Source organism: Eulemur rufifrons, chromosome 2 (genome assembly GCF_041146395.1).
Source record: "Eulemur rufifrons isolate Redbay chromosome 2, OSU_ERuf_1, whole genome shotgun sequence".
Lineage (NCBI taxonomy): Eukaryota > Metazoa > Chordata > Mammalia > Primates > Lemuridae > Eulemur > Eulemur rufifrons.
This window is the reverse complement of record NC_090984.1, coordinates 10,288,187-10,312,336: the sequence shown is the minus strand read 5'-3', so window position 1 is coordinate 10,312,336 and position 24,150 is coordinate 10,288,187. Positions and strand designations below refer to the sequence as shown.

The 24,150-nt window shown below is 49.5% G+C and overlaps 1 non-coding gene and 1 pseudogene across 1 annotated transcript; one reads left to right on the top strand and one right to left on the bottom strand.

Annotated features, from left to right (window-relative positions):
- Positions 1-2,922: 2,922 nt before the first annotated feature.
- Positions 2,923-12,300, bottom strand: LOC138389643 (cytochrome P450 4F2-like; annotated as a pseudogene).
- Positions 12,301-22,665: 10,365 nt separating this feature from the next.
- Positions 22,666-22,771, top strand: LOC138381090 (U6 spliceosomal RNA). Its single transcript, XR_011233033.1, has one exon. It is a non-coding gene; the product is annotated as a U6 spliceosomal RNA (small nuclear RNA).
- The last annotated feature ends 1,379 nt before the right edge of the window (positions 22,772-24,150 follow it).

The window sequence follows — 24,150 nt, the reverse complement described above, 5'->3', positions numbered from 1 at the left end:
TGCAATTGCGGCAGGGTCAAAGGGAGGACAGGAGAGGGGGGAGCCCAGAGTGGGACTCCAGGACTCAGCCCTGAGACAAGCGCAGCTGAAAGGCTTCCCAGAATAAGGGTAGCTTGGAGCTGGGTGTGTGGAAAGTGGTTTGTCTCAATGTAGGTGTTCAGTGTCTTCTGCTCAAGCTGGACAGCCTGCCTCTCTTCTTGGTCAACCCACCCCATCTCTGCTGTCCTGGTGATCCGAGCCAGACAGCTTGACATCAGTGGTGTGCCTCCCTGTGATACAATGAAAAATAAACATTGGTTCTGTCAGTGGAAACGAACCCAAACTCTGTAACATAATTTAAAGAGGCTCATTCTAAGCCAAGTATGTGTGACCGTGACCCACACAGCCAAGCTGAAGAAGCCTTGAGCAAGTGACCCTGCTGTGGTTGGGTCACAGTTTGGTTTTGTACATTTTAGGGAGAAAGGGATCTCATGTAAAATCATAAATCAGTACATGGAAGGTGTACATTGGTTTTGGCCTGAAAAGGCAAGACATCTGGAAGCAGAGGCTTACAGGTTATGGGGAGGGTTAAGGATTCTTTGATTTGCAATTGTTTAAAGAAATGAAGCTTTGTCTAAAGGCTTGGAGTGTTTTAAGTAAGAAAGTCCGTTAATCAGAGACAAGCCACTGGACATGTACTGAGACTCAAGTCACCTGCGAAGTAACTTGAAGATGGCAGATGTGGTTTAACCTTTGTCTTCCATGGCCTTCGGCCTGTTAATGATTTAGCATCCTGTTGTTACAAAGAGTAACTCCAGAAGGGATGGGCACAACCAGACACGTGTGACCTCCCTTCCTCTCATGGCTACAACTCAGCTTTAAAGTTTCTCTGGAGTCCCCTTGGCCAAGAGGGGGTCCGTTCAGTCAGCTGAGGGGGCTTAAGATTTTATTTTAGTTCATAGATCTGTAATAAAATAAAATAAAATAAATATCAAGACCATCCAAACTCGTTATGCCAAAGGGAAAGTTAAGTCTGCACATTGAGTCATGAGTCATGTGACACTGCTGTCCCTTTCCCAAATACGTGACTGCTGCTTCCCAACTTGGTATTCAGGTATTTTACATTAGTCAGATCCCCCCAAACAAAGGAACAAACAAACAAAACCCCACAAGGCCCCATGCGTCTCTGGATGACTGCCCTCACAAACTGTTCATAAGTCAATTCTTCACTTAGCCCCTAAACCTTTCAAGACATGCGTCCTTCCATAAACAAAGAGATGTCAACTGTAACCTTAGCTCTGCAGCTAAGTCTGACCCCTTATTCAGGGAACTAAAATGTGTTCAATTTCACACTGGCAATGTTGATGACAAGCTTCTTCTCCCAGGTGCAGAGCAAAGATAGGATGAGATCGATCGTTAGGAAGGAAGGAAGGTGTTTCAGGAGTCCGGGTAGAGGCGGGACCCAGGTAGATAAAAGAGAACTCAAACTTGGCTTTGTGATTGGTGTCACTGTTGTTATTTTTTTTAACGTGGGGTCTCACTATGTTGTCCAAGCTAGAGTTTAGTGGCTATTCACAAGTGAGATCATAGCACACTAAAGCCCAAAACTCCTGGGTTCAAGTGACCCTCTTGCCTCAGCCTCCCAAGTAGCTGGGACTACAGGTGCACCACTGTGCCTGAGCTAGATGGCTTTTATCTGGAAGGTATGTGCCCATGCAAATGAACTAAAGTTTCAGATTCTAAGGTCTGTAGGGTACAAGGTGCAGAAAACAAAACCCAGAGCCTGCCAGATTGGAACAGTGTAAAATGAGATCCTTCTCCCTATAAGGCAAGAAACACTCAATGTAAGGAGACACCAGACATAAGCACACACACACCCCCCAAGGAAAAGTGACTATTAAACTTTAGTACAAGCAGAGGGAGAAAAAAATTACCAAAGAGAATTTGGAACTACAAATATAGGTTTCTGGACTAAATTAATGCTTTCTTGCCAGTCCAAAAATCTTAAGCTAAGTATTTAAGTTAATCACAAAGTCCTTATCATACTCCAGGAGACCGGCTGAAGCAAAGAAAAATCTCTCTGGAGACTTGAGGCCCAATGTCCAAATCAGGCTTCAAAGAAATCCTGTAAATCTTCCGTTCCCAGCCCCTGCGCTGCAGACCCGTACCGGTCAGTGGCATGATAGGAACCAGGCCACACAGCAGGAGGTGAGCGGTGGGTGAGTAAGCGAAGCTTCATCTGTATTCACCTGCATCTTCATCTGTATGAACAGGACGGGTTTTTTAAACAGGACAAGGTCACCTCCCATGGGTACAAGGATAGCAGTTCAGGCCCAGGGATCCTTCCATCTTGGGAAGAACAACGGGAAGAAATGTGACCTGAAGACTTTTAGGGGCTGTGAAAATGAATAATTCAAAATCTAAGCTGGTGGAACTATAAATTATTTTGAGCCTCAAAGCAATCTCTTTATGGGGTCAGAGTCACCTGACAGGCTCCTATGTAACCTTTGTTTCTCTGGTTAGCCATTAGCCTTCTTACTTAGCTACACTGTTTTGTAAAATGTTATAAATGACTAAGGGGAGCCAGGGTAGGAATTAGGGCACAGAGGAGCAAACACTCAGTGAGTGAAGCTGTTTAAAGGAATGATATTTCATGGAGAAAAGAATGGGAGTGAAGACGAAGTTCGTTAAAGAACATGTGCTAAGTGGCGTCATGAGCCCTCACACATCGTTACCAATTCTCTCAGCAACCCCAGTCTTTCTGTCACCAAAACCTTCAATCTTTCCCCTGATAGCCAACTGGGTCCCAAAGTCCTGTCTCTGGATCTGTTCCTATTACCACTAAGAAAAACAGGTAGAATCAATAAATACAACTTCTTTCCTCCCCACCTGCCAGCAGAGCCAATGATAACAGGCTCAGGAACAGGCCATGAGGACCTGCACTCACCATTCAATCTCTGTAGGCTCGCGGTCCCTCAGCAGCTCTCGCACCTCCTGGCGGCAGCGCTCCTGGTATTCTGGGTGCCTTGCAAGGTTGTATAGGACCCAGGAGAGACCACTGGCCGTGGTGTCATGGCCTGAGGAGCAAGAAGGTTGACCTGGGTCTCTGAGCTGCTTCAGCACCAGAGGGGCGGACAGTGCCCTTGCATGGAGGCCCTCAGGGAGGATGGGAGGGATGGAGTGATCAGGGTCCACCCACTGCATCCCTGGGATGGAGAGACCCCTGTCCCCACTGTAGTCCCACATTGGGCCCCTCACCTCCAAACATGAAGGTATCAGCCTCCGCTCTTATGTCCTCATCTGACAACTGCTTTCCATCTTCATCCTGCAGAGACGGCAAAACCCAGCAAATCACAGTAGCTCTGAGACTCCTGGGTCTAACCTGAGACAATCTCTGAAGATGCATCCTCCTTCTAGAAACCCAAACCCACCGTGCACTCCTAGATCTCCCTGGACACCATTGCCAGAGCCCTCGCCTGATGGGCTTCCTCTGTGATTGCCTGGCCTCCTCTTTTATCCCTGGTGGAAGGAATCAGTGATCCATGAATACTTTTATTTTCCTACATAATGAGGACTTTTGGAGAAAAAATTGCTTGCAACCTGGGTTTCAGGATGTTTAAATGGAAATTTTCCTTGGAGCTTAGAAATTAAGTGTTGTTCCAAAGATATTTGCTCACCTTCTAGGATGATAAACACAGAGAATCAGGCCGGGCGCGGTGGCTCACGCCTGTAATCCTAGCACTCTGGGAGGCCGAGGTGGGCGGATCGTTTGAGCTCAGGAGTTCGAGACCAGCCTGAGCAAGAGCGAGACCCCACCTCTACTAAAAATAGAAAGAAATTATATGGACAGCTAAAAATATATATAGAAAAAATTAGCCGGGCATGGTGGCGCATGCCTGTAGTCCCAGCTACTCGGGAGGCTGAGACAGGAGGATCGCTTGAGCTCAGGAGTTTGAGGTTGCTGTGAGCTAGGCTGACGCCACGGCACTCACTCTAGCCTGGGCAACAGAGTGAGACTCTGTCTCAAAAAAAAAAAAAAAAAAAAAAAAAAAACACAGAGAATCTTATCTCCCCTGGAGGAAGTTCTCTTATAAACCCCTAGTCATTGCCATCTCAATGGAAAGTAGTTTATACTCCAGAGAGTGCGCGCTCTCTGTCTCTGTCTCTGTCTCTGGAAGGATGAAGGCACAGATGTGCCAGCTGTTCTCTGTGAGCTCCAAGACTCATAATATGGGGGCCCCTCTGCTGTGGTGCAAACTCTGGTGCACTAAGAGGTAAAAACGTTGCATTGCCCCAGGATGAATTTGGGAGTGCGGAGCCGGCACTGCAGTCCAACTCTGGCTGCTGTTACTGCTGTGAATAATAAATAGGCTGCTCTGACCCAGGGGTCAGGCCCATCTGTCAGCTTAGGCATAGACAGAGACAGAGCACAGACATATGGATACACATAACAATGCAGCAGACTAAGAGAATAAATTGTAAGTGAAGTCAAATCTGAGGCTCATCGTAGTTTCAGACTTAGCAGTCCTCTTCTGGCTGCACTTCAGACACTCAGCTCCAAAACCTATCTCTGACTGTTCCCTTCCTGACTCAAACAATTTCCATGCTCCATGCTCCGTGCCCACTGGATCAAGTCCAAGTTCTTGGATTTGACATTTGACATGAAGCTCCCCATTCTGTCTCTTGAGTTCAGATCCCAGGAAGCCCACCCTGCTCAGCAGGAGAACATCGATGAAGTCCAAAGTCTTGGTCTTGGCTTTGGCCTTGAGGAAGCCATCAACACCCTGATTCGGGAGGGTGCGGTGTCGCTCCTGGATGATGGCATCTGTGAAGTCGTGCACCAGGCGGCAGGCCTTGCGGAAGAGCTGCCCATCGCAGGTGAGATAGTACAGGAAGTCCATGTACAAGAGGATGTTCTGGCTTCTTTCTTCTATGAGGGCACTGAGCTGCAGGATGGTGGCAATATATTCACTGGGCTTCCTGCAGGACCAGGGAATGGGGAGGAAAAACTTAACACACCTGAAACCCAGGAGCATTTCCCACCAGCAGCCAGGATCTACCTCCCATCAAGAAACAGAGCCTCCAGAAACAGATGGACCCACAGATACACAGATGGCATCGGCCATGAGACTTGACTGTCCAAACCCTCTTCTCTGCCTGCATCCACCTCTGTTAGCTGCCCAGGTGCCACTAGGCAGCCAGAGCATAGCTTGGACATCATGCCCCTCCTCCGCTCTGTCTCCTGCCCAGTATCCAGGCCTGCACCTTCTCTTTCCCAAAACCGTGCACACAGCTCGGATGTTATCAGATTCCACCTGGTCTTGGCCCAGCCCCCACCCTAGCCTCCTGCATACAAAGTCACCTCTACTGTCTACTGCACATTCTCTACTCATCCTAGCCTCCCTGCCTTCACTCGAACATTTCTACCTACCCTTCCTGGCCCTTCACAGCCCAGCTGTGACGTACCTGCTCCAGAACGGCTCTTGTGGTTGTTGTCCTCAGTCCTCCCTCCCCACCTATGCCCTTGGGTCCACAGCTCAAGTTCCCACACCCTGGGCAAGGACTCACTCCTGGCAATGGCTGTCAAGGCTGAATATCCATTTCTGCAGACTGTCCAAGGTCATGAGGCTGATGTGCTCAAACATGTCCAGACGGGCACTGCCCTCTGAGGCCAGGCGCTGCCACTTGGCCTGCAGAGAAGGTCACAGAGCTTGGGGAGCTGGGCCTTGGCTCTTTGGAGCCCCTCCCCAACCCCGAACATCAGGATGGACACATTCAGAACCAGCCTCTTGGTCCTCTGCCCCAGGTACCCATCTCCAGGGAGGACCTGGCTTGGGTGAAAGCAGAAGCTTTTACTATTAGCAGATGAAGACCCCGTGGCTGGGAACAAGAGACCCGAGTTCACGTTTCAGCTCTGCATCCTGTGCTCTGTGTGCCCTTGGGAAGCTCAGTGCCTGCCCTTAGGTCCCACCTGTCAAATCGTCAGGAAAATTTAAATTGACCTGATTTGGTGCCAGGTAAACCAGGTTAGAATCCCTGCTCCACCACCCCAGGACTTACTACATGGGTAGACTTGGGCAAGCCCTCCAATCTTTCTGGCCATCAGTTTCCTCACCTGTAATGGGGTGAAAAGAAATGCTAACTCACAGGACCACTAAAATTAAATCGGACAATTTATATCATGGAATTGGCAAATCGGCACAAGGAATCATTTCTGCCACATAGTGAGTGCTCAAAAATATTGGTTTTCCTCATCTTTATTATTATAAATTGACTGCAAAAATATCCCTATGTTGGTAGTAGTCTTCCGTGGGCCCTGAGCATCCTTGCTGGGGACGCCAAGAATGCAAGGTCCTGATGTTCTTAACCTGGGTCATTTCTCAACCTTGTGATTGCAGAGAAGAACCTTGAGGGATAAGGTAATAATTCCCCCGGACACATTTTAGGCTTACTCCTGTTTGCTATAAAATCAGGTTCCCTAAGCCTAGTGCCCCTGCCTGTAATGCAATAGACTCCGGGAACAGGCATCGATAGAATCCCTCCTGTGTCCCCCACAAGGGATTTGGGTGGCTTGGAAAAAAGAGGCAAACCAAGAGGAAGCACGTGCTATTGTGCCATGAGTAGTCAACTGCCCTTTGTCTCTGACCCTGGAGTCTCATGTCTTGTGGCAAAATCCATGGAACAGTAACATGCTAACTTATAACCTTGCAAGTAAGGAAAAAAATCCTAGGCAGTTCAAAAAATCCATATCCCACCTGGAAACCATTCTTCTAAGTGAATTATCAGAAGAATGGAAAAGCAAACACCACATGTACTCACCATTAAATTGGAACTAATCGATCAACACTTATGTGCACATATGGAAGTAATATTCATCAGAAATCTAGCGGGTGGAAGGGGGCAGGAGGGGATGTGTAACTCCACACCCAACGGGTACAATGCACACTATCCGGGTGATGAACACTTTACAACTTTGACTCAAACAGTACCAAAGCAATTTTGTAACCAAAATGTTTGTACCCCTGTAATAATCTGAAACAAAAATACAAAATATATGTAAAACTTCGTGACCCCAATTCTCCACTTCTCCCTCTGCCTACGCCCTTTGCAGTGTGATTTTTCAGCAACGTCCATAAGAGATGGAGCCTATTTTACCCACCACCCTTTGATTCTGTGCTGGACTTTAGGATCAGCAAAGCTGCCACCTGACCCACAGCTGATCCCACACCCCCAGTGACCCTTCCACATCCACAAGAACCAGCCCACTATCCTGTAGACTTATTAGCAATCACGAGCACATTGATTTAAACCAATGAGTCTGGAAGTGGTTTGTGTGCAGCAGTAGCTGCTATGTAATCTTCATCATTTCTCTCTGGAACTCATAGGAATTCTGTGAAAGAAACTTAGAAACTGACACTGTCTGAGCACCTACTATGTGCCAGGGACAGGACTCCGTTACATCATTTTGACCTCCTTTTAAGTAGGGATTATTATTCCCATTTTACAGATGAGGAAGCCAAGGCTCAGAGAGGAAGAGCAATGACCCTAAGCCTCCCAGCAGAGCCAAAACTCCAGATCAGAACTGTCTGTGGTCCCTCTACCCCAAGGCTCTGGCCAGGACCCCAGGGTCAAGGGACTTACGAGCATTATGCTCACGCTGTCATTGAAAATCTTCACGTAGGGCTTCAGGATGTTGAAATGGAAGGCTGGTGTCAGCAGGCGACGGTGGCGGCTCCACTTGTCACCAGCACTTAGCAGAAGCCCATCCCCTAGTAGGGCAGCCAAGGGCAGTGAGCAAAGGCAGCACCTTCTCCTGGCCCCACAAGGCTGTCCCCAGTTCCATTCACCTGCAGTTACTCACCCAGCCAGGGCTTTATGAAGCTGAAGAAGATATCGTCCTTCCGTACAACGGCAGCTGACATGAATGATGACAATCAGGGACACGGAGGGGGAGGGGAGGGGCTTCGGGTGGAGGTGGGGGAGCTTGCACTTCCCCCTCCAAGCCCAGCATAGCAGGAAGGGGACAGGGGAAGGGAGGGATCCCCAGACCAGGCTGCAGCAGACACTAGAGCAACACACAGCCTAACACGGCACAGTGCACCCCATCATGCCTTGACATGGCTCCTACATGATTCAACATGTCTGCAGCACCCGAACATAGCTCAACACCCTACAAAACACCTTCCTAAGAACCTAGGACACCCTGTCTGCCCCAGAACTCTCTGACGTCTCCTGACAGGGATCTCAGACGTGTGACCTGACCCCGATGTGTCAACAGGTCCCGACACAGCCACAGCACACAGGACAAACCCTAAATGACACAACATGGTCTGAGTTTGACCTGAAATGGTCTGACATGAGCTCAGCATGCCCCACGGTTGGACCCCAGATAGGATTTAAATATTAATAGAATCTTTTTAATATCCCAGATGTGGACCGGGTGTGACCCAGACCGTGCCCCAGGTGTGATGATCTGAGTGTACTTAAGGCCTGTCTCGGTCCACACAGGGACCCTGGGTCCCGGCCCTCAGACCAGCCCCAAATATGGCCCCGATGTGACAAACAGGAGAAAAGGAAAGTCTCAAATAACATTTCAGACAAGAACCAGATAGGCCCCAACATGTTCCAAGTGACCTTGGCTACAGCTGAGCCCCAGACATGGTGATCTCCACGATTCCAGGTGTAAACCAGGTGTAAGCAGGTGTAACATGTACCAGGTGCCACCTGGCCCCAGGTGTAAATATACAGGTGACAGGATGTGTCCATACAGCAGACGTCACACAGACGTGCCCAGACTACGGCAGACAGGACCAGAGGTCAGAGGTCAGACAGGTCAGTCCAGGGGAGACAGAGGCAGTGGCATCTCCGCCACAGCCCCTCCTGTCTGCACTCGGGTCCCAGGGCCAGCTGGAGCAGCAGAGAGACCCCAGCAGTAGGCGAGCTGCGGCCAGTGCAAGGTCTGTCTGAGCGAAGAGCACGGGCTTGGTGCGGGGGGTGGAAGATGCGGACGCCCTGACAGCCGCCCTCTCTGGACTTTATGGTCAATAGATTTTTCTTTGCTGACACCACATGAGGTTGCGTTTCCATCACTCACAACTGAAAGAGACGTCAGAAGCCAGAGAGAGACCCAGGGACCTGCCCCGAGTCACTCAGCATTTTAGCGTCAGAGCCATAGTCCCTGTGGGATGCTGCCGGTTTCCCGGCTCAGCCTCGGCTGTCCAAGGAAGGGAGGGCAGAGAGCGAGGGAAGGGCACCAGGCTGCAGCGGGGTCTCCTTGGAGATTCCTGGGGCCTGCAGCAGCAGAGCAGTGAACCCAGGGCAGACGAGCCACCGGGTGGGGCAGAAGAGCTGACCCACAGGGGTGGCACTCATGCAAGCAGCCCAGGTCCTGCACCAGCGGCCAGCTCTCCTTGTTGTCCTGGGCTTGGGCACATGCAAGGCTGGCACCAGGCCTGGCAGGGAGCCTGCAATACTAATGGTGCCCACGGCATCACCCTTCCTCCACTTAAAAAATTCCTCCTCATCAATCCAGACCCAGCTCCAGCAACTCCTCCTACAGGAAGCCTTCCTGCCTGCACTAGCAGAAACTTAGTTCTCGCTGAGCTGTCATAGTCCATCTTCCTCTGGTCCATTCCTGACCACACGAAGTTGGGGAGTTCCCCCAGGACAAGGCCTTGAACTGAGAGGCCTCCTGGGGCCCCAGTGGTGCCCAGGACACCAGGGCAGGGAGCAGACGGCAGTGCAGGGAGGAGACACTGAGGTGCGGGCGGGTGAGTACAGGAAGGGGAGAGGAAGGTGCCTGAGGGAGAAGAGGGAAGGAGGGGCTGGGGTCCTGCAGGGGCCACAGAGGAACTTGGGGGACAAGGGGCTGGAAGCCCTTGGATGTGCCACGGCACCCACCGCCACTAGCTCCGCATGGTACCTGAGGCGTTCAGGACAGGTCGGAGGATGTCGGGGTGGCACAAAGTGATACCGGGGAGAACTTAAAGCCCTGGGGGTAGGTGGGTAGGTGGGTAGGTGGCCACCAGCTGAGTCACGTCCCTCAAACCCTCCTCTGTGGTGGTGACCTGCAAGCAAGGCAGAGCTGTCACCTGTAATGGTTAAATTTAGGTGCCAACGTGACTGGGCTAAGGGATGCCCAGATAGCTGGTAAATATAATTTCTGGGTGTGTCAGCGAGGGTGTTTGCAGAAGGGATGAGGAGTGGAATGGGTAAACTGAGGAAGGAAGATCCGCCCTCCCCAGTGCGGGCAGCACCATCCAACCCACTGAGGGCCCAGAGAGAACAAAAAGGCGGAGGAGGGGACTAGGTTCTGTCTTCCGGAGCTGGGACATCCGCCTTCTCTGCCCGTGGACATCAGAACTGCAGCTGCTCAGGCCTCTGGACGCGGACTGAATGACAGCTCAGCACCCTGGGTCTCCAGCTTGCAGACGGCACAGGGTGGGGCCTCTCAGCCTCCACGGTCACGTGAGCCAGTTCTCATAGTAAATCCCCTCTTATCTGTCTAGACCTACACACAGATCTGTGTGCCCTGCGATTCTGTGTCTCTGCAGAACACTGACTAATCCACGTCCCCAGGAGTGGCCACCGCAGGTCCCCCCTGCAGCCTCTGGAGGTGGCGCAGCCTCTGCAGTGAACAGCGTGTCTGGATCCTGCCCAGATGGAGGGAATCTCTGCTTCCTCCTGCTCCTTCTCTCCTGGGGCGTCTCCAAACGCCACAGGTGCCCCCCAGGGCAGAGGGAGAGGACACGCTGTCTGCCCACGCAGGGGCCACCTTGGCTCCAGAGGAAGGGTTTTCTTGTCCTGGGAGTGGTTCCGGCCTGGGGGCAGCCATATGGCGATGTCCCCACCGAGGGGGTTGTGGGCCGCAGTGTGACCTCAGGACGTGTCCCTAAGGCAGGTTTCCACATGCCCTTATGTCCTGGCTGGTGCACGTGGGCTTCAGTTCCTCCTCTGGAGAAGGGTCTGCACCCTCGGGACCTTCCAGCCTCAGCTGACCTCGGGGAGCAGACGGGAGCTCTCACTGTCCATCACGACAGTGGCTCCCACCTGTGAGCATCTCTGTCCGTCAATCTCTGTGCATGGTGTGTGCTGTGCGCCCTCCCACTGAGCCTAAGGACACGCCCATGGCCCCTGCCATCACAAATGAACAGACTGGGGCCAAGTCCCCCAAAGGACAGAGCAGGTCCAAGTCAGAGGCCAAGCTGTGGGAGGGGGTTAGGGAAGGCTCCTGAGAGGGGAAGGGAGGGGCCAACTTTCATGCAGGCTGCACAGCAGGGCCCATGGGGACATCTCAGTGGGGAAGAGCAGGGTAAGAGGAAGCTGCCCAGGAAGGGCAGGGGTGGCACACTGTCCCCACCTGTCTTCTGGGCCAGCGGTGCCCCTGTGTGTTTGGGGGGTGGGGGAGTCACAGCCCAGAGAGGGGCAGACACAGGACATGGGCCAGGCAGGGAGCAGACCCCGGACAGTGCCCCTCAGGAGGCCTCAAGTCCCGCAGTGGAGAATTGGGGACACCGGGGGTCCCCGCTCTGTGCAGCCCTCCCCGGGAGCCCTCACGGTGCACCAGTGTGGGAAGACAGGCAGGAAAAGGATGCTGAGCAGGCTGGGCTGGGAGGACAAGGAGGGGACAGAGGCCTGGGACGGCACAGCAGAGCAGTGAGGCAGTGAGCAGAGGAGTGAGTGAGCCGCTGCCCTTGCTTCCCCGCCGTCCCAGCCCCCAGTCCACCTCCACCCGCGGCTCCCTGAGCCCCTTCCCGGCCCTGGGGACGTTCACCCACCCTGACACCCTAGTCCCATCCTGCTGCCACACTCACCAGGCCCAGGTGACCCCAGAACCAGCTCCGTGTCGGGGGCTGCGGGAAACAGTGGAGGTGGCTGCAGGTGCCATAGAAGGCGTAGGTCCAGGCCAGGATGCGGGCCAGGAGCCAGGAGGCCCCGACCAGCAGCAGCAGCAGCCACGGGGAGGCGGGCACTGGCCCCAGGCCCAGCCAGGACAGGCCCAGCTGTGGCATCCTGCAGGGCAGACAGGTGCAGGGGGAGTTCCTGAGGCCCAGGGGAGGGAAGGGGGCTCTAGGGCCAGTGCAGAGGGGCAGGGGAGGGAAGCGGAGGGCTCAGAGATGGATAAACAATGCCTGAGAGCTAAAGTCCAGAAAGGCCCAGCCTGAATGGCAGGGAGGCTGCAGGGGGCTCGGTTTCCAGGAAACCACCATTCCCAGGGCCACATCCCTGGAGCTGCTTCAGCTTGGGCAGCCCCTCCCCATCCTGGGCCTGGACCCCCCAGGCACCTTCTCTCAGGAGCAGCTTGTCCACACAACCTCCTGGTCCCCCTGCTGGGCGGTCTTTGCTCTGGGCCCTGATGTAAGAAAGGCTGAGGAGGGCTGGGCCAGCCAATCCCTGCAGGCAGGGCTGCCTCCCCCCACCAGGGCAGGAGGCCAAACCATGGGGTGGGGAGGGAGCTGGCTGCAGAGCAGTCAGCTGGGGATGGCACAGCTGAGGCACTGGATCCTCAAATCTCAGCACCTCCCACGTGGGGGGAGGGGGGCAGGTCAGGGGTGATCAAAGGTGACTCAGAGCCCCAAGGTTTACACACCAGGTGCAGCTGGCAAAGGCATGAACGTGAGAGTTCAGGTGCCAGGCGAGCACGGCCAGGCCAATCCTTGTGCCCGATCATCTCCTGAGCTCCCGTAGGACATCACGTACCGTTTCTCGGTGCAGAATTAGGAGGCTTAGAGATGAAAGCCCAGGGGCCCAGGCCGCGCATCTGGCAGGAGTTCGAGTGCTGCCTGGAGGCAGCCCAGGCCCTGGGCTGAGACATGACTGCTGGGAACAGAAACAAACAATCCAGCCTTGCTGGCCATTATCCCAGGCAGATTCCAGGGATAAAGGGCCCAGCTGCTGGCCGGGAGCGGTGGCCAACGCCTACAATCATCCTAGCACTCTGGGAGGCCGAGGAAGGAGGATGTATTAAGGTCAGGATTTCGAGCAAGAGTGAGACCTTGTCTGTACTAAAAATAAATAATTAGCCATGCATGATGACACGTGCCTGTAGTCCCAGCTACTCGGGAGGCTGAGGCAGGAGGATTGCTTGAGCCTCGGAGTTTGAGGTTGCTGTGAGCTACGATGACGCCACTGCACTCTAGCCTGGGTGACAGAGCAAGGGTAAACCTGGAGGCTGGGCTCAGTGTCCAAGGACAGAGGGGAGGCACTGGGGGTGAGGCTGAGAGGGGCCGTGAGCACACGGGGTCCAGGCAGGGAAGGTAGAGCCAGGGGACCCTGAGGGGAGTCCTCATGTTGCCCTGCCCTTGCTCTGAGTTTGGACAGTGGCAGCCATCTGGGGCTCAGTCTTCCCATCTGGGAAATGGGATATCACATGGGGTCCTCAGTGGGGGACAGAAGATGGGTCTAGAGAGGTGAGAGCCCCAAAAAGAGAAAGTGAAGGGAAGGGGCTGGCAAGTGGCCCTTGAGCCACTGTGGGCCAGGGCTCTGCTCTGTGCAAGAGACTGTGAAGTCTTTCTACTGTGTGCTCTATGTAAAGTGCACCCACTGTGTGTTCTACGTAAAGTGCCCCCACTGTGTGCTGGGCACTCTACATACATCCTGTATACTGTGTGCCAGGTGCTCTACATAAAGCAAACTTATTTTGAGCACAGTGCTTTATATAATGTGTATCTATTGTGTGCTGGGTGTTCTATGTAAAGCATGCCTACTGTGTGTTGGATGCTCTCATAGAGCATGTCTACTCTGTGACTTGTGACCCACATAAAGTGCACCCACTGTGTGCCAAGGACGCTACATAAATCCTCTCTGCTGTGTGCCAGGTGCTCTACATAAAACATGCCTACTATGTGTGCCAGCTGCTCTACATAAAGTAAGCCCACTGTGTGCCAGGTACTCTACAGAAAGGGTGCCTTCTTTGTGTCAGATGCTCACCTGCATCACAATGCACGGTGCACTTCCACCCCGCTCCCCTCAACTCTCTGGCGAGCTCTGGACATTGATGGAGAGACCCAAGCAATGGCCTCCACAAGAGGGAAGATGCCCATTTAACAGAAGAGCAAACTGAGGCTCAGAGAGGGCGAGTCTCTAGCCCAAGTTCCAGAGTTCATAGGAACTGAGGTCTGTCAGACCCTCAAGCCTACAACCTTTCCCTCTGCCAAGCTACTCTGCTCCCATTCACTGGGTACAATGCCATATGAATCCAGGGACATATATAATAGTGGAACATCAGTCAATGTGGTGCCCCAGAGGGGAAATGTCTTGAGGCCCTTGTATCACCACCTGCCTCCTCCTCCCACACCCAGGATGCTCCACCCAACAGACCTAGTGCAATCCCCACGCTTGGCTCTCCCTGAATTCTGATCAGAATCGCTCCATGGGCGGTCTCAGGTGAGGGAGGGCCTGAAGGGGGGGGCTCCTAGCAGAGCTGCCGAGCAGGAGGGCGGGAAAAGACAGTCCTGATGCTGGCGGCATGTTAGGGAGACTCCAACCTCCCTCTGTCCCCGTCCAGCTCAATCAGCCAGAGGATTTGGGCAGCTGGTCCCTGCGCCCCCTACTCAGGTGGTGGGGTGTGCCCCCTCCTGAATCTCCTCCTGCTGCAGCTGGGAAGACCTCACCTGCTGGCAGGTTCATGCTCTTCAGGGTCTGGGGGCAAATCCGGAGTATGACAAACCAGGCAGTCCTGGAGATACAGAAGAAAGAGCCCTGAGTGGCCAGAGGGGCTCAGCTCACTGCAAGACCTACTGTGTGCCTGGGCTGGGCAGGCAGCCTACAGCAGGAATGGCGGCCACCACCCTTCGCCAACACAAGTCACTGAGCCTGTTTTAAGCCCTTTAATTATATTCACCATTGTTATTTCCATTTTACAAATGAGGAATAGAGTCTGGAAGATATTTATGTGACTACCCACAGTCACAAAGCTGGTGGAGCCAGGCTGTGCCCCAGACCACCCGGCCTCACCTTGGCACCCTCCACCACTGGGCTGCGCTCATTTGTGTCTGTAAACGGCCATTTCAGCAGAACTCACCGCTCAGGACTGTGGTGATGATTAAAAGAGACAAAGACAGAGCAAGGGCCTAGCAAATGCTACTCGTTGTTATTGATGCTGCTACTGTTGTGTGTGAGCTGGATATGGGGCTCGGACTGGACCCTGCAGGGGTCAGAGGTGTCGACCCTGCACTGTCTTGAAGAAGGGCCCTACAGGTCCAGCCTGTTCTCACCGTCTGGTCCCTTTGGCCGTCGATAATGACTCGGGGAGCACCCTCCTGGGCATGGGGAGCCTTGGCCTGAATCCAGAAGAGTTTTCCATGGAGAAGTAGCAACAGGAACCCTTGAACACCTGCCAGGTGTTGAGCACTGCTCACAGCCGGATTCTTGGGGAGGACTTCTGCTGTTGTGGCTGCTGGTGGCTGGTCAGTGCATGGATTCTACCTCCTACCCAATGAGAGACGAGCTGTGGACCACCAAGCTACTGCATCCTTGACAGTCTCTGCTTGTATGAGCCCCAGGATGGAGAGCTCACCATGCACACACATTCCTTTAAAAAACATGAGAAGGTAGATGCTCCATGGTGGTGACCTCAAGCATAACCAGTGGTAACATTGATGAGGCGGGGGTTTGTTTAAATGCACCTTCCTTGCTGTATGTTCGCATGTCAAGAGAGGCGGGATATGATACCAATGGAGACTGTGAGGTGCAGAACCTCATGTATAGTCTGCGACATTTTCTCACCAGTGGGATGGAGAGCGAATGAATGGATGAGCTCCTAGTTGTTGTGTTTGTGTCAATATTCCCTAGCATGAATAATATTTCAGCTTAGACTACAGCTGTTTGCATGTTTATATTTCACTTGTGTGATACTTCCCCCCGTTTTTACAAGTCATCCCTCCAGGTCTTCTGGTATTATTCCACTGTTCTTTGGCCTATTCGCTGTTCCTGTGGAGGTTTTGTCTTCACCCCCTTCCTTAGCCCGATCATTTTCAGCGTAAGGAACAAGGAGCTGAAGAATGCCATCAGTGAAAGCTTCCGCAGAAAGTTCTGCCCCCTAGTCTCCCGATGGCCAGCAAGGTGGTAGAGAAATATGACAGGAGGGTGGGGATGACAGTGTCTGTCTCCGTGGGACTGTTGTAAGGATGCAGGTGTGAAAACACCCACATCGACGGGTGTCTGATACATGCTAGCTATTGTTTCCCTCACTTCTTGCTTAGGCTCAAGCGATCATCATCTCTTGTTTTTGACTCATTGTGATGGACTTTGTCTCATTACCTGTGTCCATAAACATGTTTTCTTTCTATGGGCAGGTGGGGATCATCACACGGATGTGTCTGAGCACTAATGCACATGATTCTTCTTATGGGGGAAGCAAAGAAGGATTTTATTTTCCCCTAATATAAGAAAAAACTAGAATGGCATAATGATAATATTAATGCCACTAAGCATTGCACCTTTTCTATGTCTCAGGCACTGTGACCAGTGTTTAATAAATATTATCCTTTTAATTAGAAGACATGTACAAAGGAAAATAAACTATTTGTCTCAGAGAAAAATGCTTTAATATTTGTAGTTCCTCTCACTGTCTTTGGGAGAGATGTACCCTAATGGAGGAGGCAGTATATTTTGAGTTGAGTTGAGGGAAGGATGTCAGAATACAAGTGGGGGGGGGGTGGGAGAGAGAGAGACTGAGAGAGTGAGCAGGTGTAAAGGTGTAAGCTAGTGGGCAGGGAGTTCTTTAAATTTTTGGTTCTGTATGAGAAATGGAATAAAAAAGAATTTGGGGCACAGTCTGGGGAAAGGGAGGGAAGAGGAGGAGGAGGGTGGTGACTGGGCTTTTGCGTGGGAGGGCGGGGAAAGAGAAGGAAGAGGGCGGGATGGAGGGAAGGATGTTGGCTCAGGCACCTGGAGACTGCAAAGGGGAAAGATCACGGGGCCCTTAGTGGTGACAGCTGCAGGAGGTCCGCCACTGCTGAGCTGGCTGTTGGTTTCTTCAGGGTCAAGAGCTGCTAGGTCCTGTGTGTTCAGCCCCCCAGGGTCTGCAGTGGTCAGCACTGCTGGTCCTTGGCGCACTGCGAGGTGGGGGGTGCACAGCAGCCTGGAGTCCTACTAGGTGTTCAGCAGAGGAGTTTGCTGGAGGCCTGTGCCCAGTAGGTCCCTGGGCACCAGGTAGCTCACACTGCATGGCTGACACGGGTAACCCCTGTCCCTCTTCCTTGCTCCCCACTGTCTGCAGACCGCTCAGCTGTGCTGGTTCCCACAGCAATCTCAGCGGGACGAAAGTGAATCTAGTCATTCCAGTAGTGCCCTAAAAGCCTGGGGATGCCAGTTGTCCACCTGGCTCTCCTGTACCCTGCAAGGGGCACTCTTGAGCCAGGGACTTCCCTCTGGCGCTGGGCAGGGCTGACCTGGTGATGGGGTGATCCAGCCCAGATGAAGCTTCCTGCTCCCCTTTTCGTGTGGTTGTTCTCATTTACATCTTCCACGGTGTTGCTGAACCTTCTTAAGTGGACTCCAGAGCTCTTCCAGAGTTAGGTTCATTCATGACTAGCTGCCAAATTGCTACTCTTTGTAGAGGGCAGAAAGGCTGGGATCTCCTATTCCACCATCCTGCTCATGTCTCTCCCTCAGAATAAGTTCTTGCAGCAGTTCTGAGAGTTACATCTTGACGATATGAGTTTCTAATTCAGGAACAGGTTATAACTAACTATTTATTGGGGACTTCTTATATGTGTTTGTACACAGTTTTGTTAATTCTTCACTTACAGACATTAAAATATCTGAATTTGTTATGAATATGTGTATTTTACACTGTTGTAAATATAGTCTTTCTATATATTTCTTTTTTTCTTTCAATTTGTTCTTGTTGCATTCAAATGCAATTAATCTTTGCGTACTGATTTGGAATGAAAAACTTGGTACATACTTAAAAATTCTAAGAAGTTGTTTGTTCATGCCTGCTGACATAGAACAACAACAACAAAAAAAAACCAAACAAACAAAAAAAAGAAGATGTTTGGGTAGATTCTTTTGTATCTCTGAATAAACTAGTCACATCTATGAATTGTGATAGTTCTGTATCATCCTTTTCAATCTTTAACACATTTTTGATTTTTTTCATACATCCTTGGCTAGATCCCACGTTACAATGTTAAAGAGAAATAACAACAGTGAGAATGCACAGACTGTTTCTTATTTAGAATAGAATGTTCTCAACATTTCACTGTTAAGCATGATATTTATGGAAGGTTCATGAGTAGTTGCCTTTTACAGGCTAAGACATTTCCTTGGTACTCCAACTGTTGTGGCCCGATTACAGAACGGGGGATGAACACAGAAAGAAACATACAGACACACAAAGAAACACACAGACACACAAAGACGGTATAAGACTGCAGTGCCGAAAGCACCAGTCGCTTTATTTTTATACTCCTTTTGTCCAGCAGATACTTCCTGGTATGTGACTATCTTTAGAGCCCTGAGGCGACATGTTCCATTGCTTATGGAAATTACTCAAGGAAGGCAGACGTTTGCATCTTAACCTTTGGACCTCATTACCCGGGAGCAGGACAATGAGACACGCCTTGGCTTGTGTGCAAGACCTAAGGCCTTTGGCATTTGCCATAGGAAACAGTTGTCTATTTCAATAGGCCATTGACCTCTAGCTCCAAGAAGCATTCAGCAGTCAATAGGCCATGTCTGGACCTATTGACTTCTGGCCTCAAGGAGCATTCTGGACCTATTGCCCTTTGGCCCAAAGAAGCATGTCCAGCTTCGCTGACTCTGGGCTCAAGCCAATTCTTGCCCAGAGATGGTCCCTACATCTCCCCCTCTTCTTTTAAGTTTGAGATCGAATATACTCAAAGACCATCATGATATTTTGATTACGTTGGTTGATTTTTATTTTTCGGTAGCACCAGCATCTGTAGACTGAAAACAGGCAAAGAATAAAGACAATTAAAATTCCGGCATTAGTTCCTATGTTATTAAGGAAAGATTTAAAAGTTGTTAAAGGATTAGCTTGTGACAGGCCATTTGCCAAACCTTGAAAGAAATCTTGTTCATTAAATTCTGGCAAATTTTCCTGGAAGGTACTGGTTATTTCTTGTTCTAGGCTTTGTAAATCAGCCGTCAGGTTACACCCTCCAGCTAGCAGTTGGCGTAGAACTCGCCAATGTTTGCTACTGTTAAAAGGAATAGGCGTAACACAAAACCTGGACGAATTCCAATCGCAACGCAAAAATGACTGAGTGGTTAGGACTTGAATTTGATCTCCTAGCCACTGGACAGTATTTTGTAAGTGCAAGATTTCTCCTTCTAAACGGCTATCAATTTCCTGTTGGTGTTGCCACAGTCGGTGGGAGTCTTCATGCCACTTGGAAGTCAGCGGTTTGAACAGATGGTTGCAACGCTACTCCTGCTGTAGCAGCTGTGGCAGCTATAGATACTAATCCTGCCACAACGGCAATTATAAGACCGATAGCTCTCTTAACTCGATGGCTCAAGGAAGTTATTTTGTTTAAAAAGGTGGTAATTGAGGCAGATTCACTCCAAGGCCAGGGTAAATTAACTGAAATCCAAAGCTCTGTCCTAGCCCTTAAAACATATAAACATTGTGAACTAGCATTGAAGTTAGCCCATGAAGAGCGGTTAAGGCAGGTATATAAAGAGCAGTTATTAAGACAGGAGATATTTCCTGTGGGCTCATTCCATTGAACAGAACCTAGCAGTAGCAAATAAGGATAGGGCACACAAGCCAATAAAGGTTGAAATATTAGCACCAAAATAAGCATCAATCAAGCCAGTAACAAAGGGGGACTGAGGTCCATACGCTTTAACAGCTTGTTTGAGTTCCTTTAAAACTTTATATTGCAAAGCCTGGTATTGTACATTCCATCCTCCATTAGGAAAATTAGGATCTCGACCGAGAGGTATTTCTTGTCGAGTAATGGGAAATGCAAAAGACCGGGGAATAATAACGTTAGGATCTGGTTTCGGAGGATGATCATCAAAGTCAGGGGGAAGGGGAAAATCATCATCTGGTCCTTGAGTAAAAGGAATTTTAAAATTTCGTCCCACTAGAGGGGCAGAAGGCCGAACTGGATAGGCTGAAAAAGGAGGTGGACGTGAGGGGCCCAGAGTTACCTTATTCTTTTTGAGCGATGAAATTAATTCCCGTATATCTGCACGAGTAGGCAATTCATCGGGAGGGTCTTTATCTGGTAACTCCTTAGGCAATTGATCGGGAGGATCTTTATTTGGTAACTCCTCCCCATCCCCCAGCTCTTCGGGGCAGGGAGCCCGGGATGGCAAGGGCTCCTTTTCAGGTTCTTCACCCGCATAAGCTTTTTCTGATTCTGCCTGCAGCAAGCGTAATGCCTGAGTAATTGCACTGCAGACGGTCCAAACTTTTAAATCAATCGTTTCGCCTTGCTGATGGGCGACACGAAAAGCCTTAACTACTTGTTGCCAACTAGGAAGATTTAGTTGCACTTCTGACTGACATTGAAACCAATAACAATGTTTCTGTACCAGAGCAAATAATTGTTTCAAAGTATTTTCCTTTACTTCCACTCCTACAGAGTGCAAAAGTCCCTGAATTAGTTTTCTATATTTACGTTCTGGTGCTGAGGGGCAATTCCCCATCTTATCCTGAAAGTCCCCTGTTGGATGCCGCTTACCTATAGCCAAAGGGGTGCCTCTTCGGTCCCTCCTGTCCTGAACGACACAGACCCTGCTCGCTGCGCTAGTTCTTGCAGACCGATTATAGAACGGGGGATGAACACATAAAGATACATAAAGAAACACACAGACACACAAAGACGGTACAAGACTGCCGCGCCGAAAGCACCAGTTGCTTTATTTTTATACTTTCTGCCCCGCAGCTACTTCCTGGTGCGTGTTTCTGTGATGCCTTGAGGTAACCTGTTCCATTCATTAAGGGCGATTGCTCAAGGGAAGTGAATGTTTGCATCTCAACCTCTTGATCTCATCACTGCGTGCAGACAATGAGACGCCTTGGCTTGCGTGCAAGACCCCAGGCCCTTGGCTATCAGTCACAGGGAACAGGTGGTATGTTCAACAGGCCGTGTCCAGACCTATTGATCTCTGGCCTCAAGAAGCACGTCCAGTTTTGCTGACTCTCGGCAAAAACAAATTTCCTGCTCAGGGGCGGCCCCTACAGAAATCAAGCAAAAGGCTAGCCTAGGCAGAAGTAGCAAAGGGTGCAGGATTCTTTTCCTCAGGACATTTAAGACCTTTTTCCTTAGGGATCTCAACATTGTCCATTTTATTACAAGTATAACCCCTATGCATGGGATAAAAATAAGGTCACATCCTTGATACTTCTAATTCGTTATTTGGGTCTTGAAATGTCCAGTTTAGTAGAAACTCTTGTACCATACCCTGGGGGCTATCTCCTAGACCAGCGGTCCCCAACCTTTTTGGCACCAGGGATCAGTTTCATGGAAGACAATTTTTGCATGGATCGAGTGGGATGGTTTTGGGATAATTCAAGTGCATTACATTTATTGTGTACTTTATTTCAGAATTATTATTGCATTGTAATATATAATGAAATATTTTTACAACTGACCATAATGCAGAATCAGTGGGAGCCCTGAGCTTGTGTTCCTGCAACTAAATGGTCCCATCTGGGGCTGATGGGCGACAGTGACTGATCTGACAGGAGGTGGAGCTCAGGAGGTGATGTGAGTGATGGGGAGTGGCTGCAAATAGAGACGAAGGCCCTCACCTCCTGCTGTGCAGCCCAGTTCCCAACAGGCCACGGACCAGCAGCAGCCTGCAGCCTGGGGGTTGGGGACCTCAGTCCTAACCTTCTCCTTGAATTTTAAAGAACTTAAGGGGTTCCAAAGTGCAAGGAAGATGATCCTCTTTTATAAGTCAGAAGGAGGGAAAAAAGAACATTCTAATCATTCAGTTGTTTCCCTTGATTCGGTTGCTGCATTGTTGCTATGGAAACTGATCCTGCCATCCGGTAATGATGACCTTTGGTACGAGGACACCCTTGCTGGTTCAGATCCCTCAGTCTTCATGGTCATCCATACTTAGACTTCCAAGTAACATTTTTTTTTAGTTCACGTACAGATGCTCATGTGCTCAGCCATTGTTCCCAAAGCAGCAGGACTCTGCTCTGCAGCTGGGCCTGCTAGCTTTAGCCACACACATAGTGAGCAAAGTGATCCTTCCCCCTGCACTTCAAACCTTACGTAGAACCCATATTTCGGCTTAGATTTAGTCTAAACCTTCATGGTAAGTTATCCTTTGAAGCCCTTTTCTCAAGCAAATATTAGTTGAGATTGTTCTAATCTGTCAGAGAGGTTCAAACAATGGTGCAGGAATAGATCAGAGTTCCCTTTCTTCTTTGTTACCAGCTCTGTACCCTGAGGTCTGTTTGTGTCCTGTGTAGCACCTTTTCTGAGGTAGCAAATGGTCCATATCATCCTTCCTGAGTAGTGGGCACCAACTTGCCCTTGGCCCTGAAGTGATCTCTTCCCCATAATAATGAAAATCTCCTGAGCTGCTTGGTTCTCTACCTCAAGGTTTTAAAACATTTTCAAATTCTGCTTCACAAAGAAGCCATTCAACTGAAACCTCTGAGTCTAAACTAGGGTAGTTGGATGTAACAGGGCTAAGCCTCACCCAGGACTCATCGATACCCACATACAGAGGTGGGGCTTGGTGCTTTCTCTGGCAGCACATATCCTAAAATCGAAACAATACGGAGCAGTTAGCATGGCTCCTGTGACAATATGATGTGCACATTCCTGAGACGCTCCATTTTTGCACATTCCCTGGAAGGTCATTTGACTGTTTGCTGACTAGCTCCACCAAAACTGTGTGAGTCCAGCACAATGGGCGGCACTCGATATCGAAACTGTGATGTTCTTTACAAAAATATCTGTGTAAGGTAATCTATGAAATGAGAAGGGAGCTTAGCAACACATGGCATGTTGTGTGCACATATGTTGTTGGTACATAGCTCAGAAATGAGAAAATGTCAACTTCCTTTGTGGAACTTAAAAAGGTAGGATTTTATCTTCCACGTCGGTTGGAGATGAACATGGAGATTAAGCATAATTCTAACAAAGGTCTGCTGGTTCAGAGTCTGAGCAGCTAGGGAGGGAACAGTAGTAGTCCAAGCCAGGTCTTGACATCTGTTTGTTTTCTGCTCTTTGTATGACTGATTGTCTCAGTGATGGGGGACCATAATGTTATCTAATTTAAGGAGATAATGTATTTATAAATACAGTTTGTTAAAAATTGTGAAATAGCTGAGATGGCCTGAATTATAAAGAAAAAGAATAGAACATCTAACAACAAAAATTAGATCTTAATAATATGTTCTGAAAAATGCAACATTTGAATATTAGAACCTTGAAAAAACACAGATTGGGTTTCATTTGGGCTTCTATAATAGCTTCAGCAATGAAGTTCAGGAACAAAGTATTCCATTGCATCACTATTTCTCTGAGCATTTCAAAAATGTTGTCTCAGTACATTTTTATAACAACCTAGTTAAGAACCTAGTTAAGGCAGTAAAATCCTTACTTTTAGAAGAAAATATTGAGCCTAAAAGAAGCAACATGGCCGTGAAGAAATAGCTGTCTGTGGAGCTAGAATTTATTCCAATTTCAGGATATTTTCCATTATGTCTAGCTGGCTCTGGTTAATGTAGTGAGTTAATTCATGAGTACTTCACCTTACTTTTTTTTTCATTAATTAGAAGCTGTATAAGAAATTTGTAGATAGACCTTACAAATTTGAAGTGTATATGATAACATTCTTACATTAGCTGTGATATTTTCTGAAGTTCTCTAAGAATTTACTATATTTAGTAAAAATTTTTCATATCTGTATAAAATAGTAATTTTATTTATTGTTTATTCATAGGTTATGCCAGCAAATTTTAGAATATAAAGAAAAAATGACACCTAATAGTCCTCCTCAAAATCGCAGTCCAGGTAAGACTTCTAATAGTGAGTTGCTGTTGGTGGTTCTACCATAATAAGAGTAGGAGGTTGTGAGTACAAAAGATCAGTTAAAAAATTAATATTTAAATTTCTTAATTTCTTTCTTAGAAGCCTCAAATTCAGAATTACTTAAGAAGTTGGTTGTAGGTAATTTATAATCCAAAACAATATTCTGAAAAAAATTCACTTAATT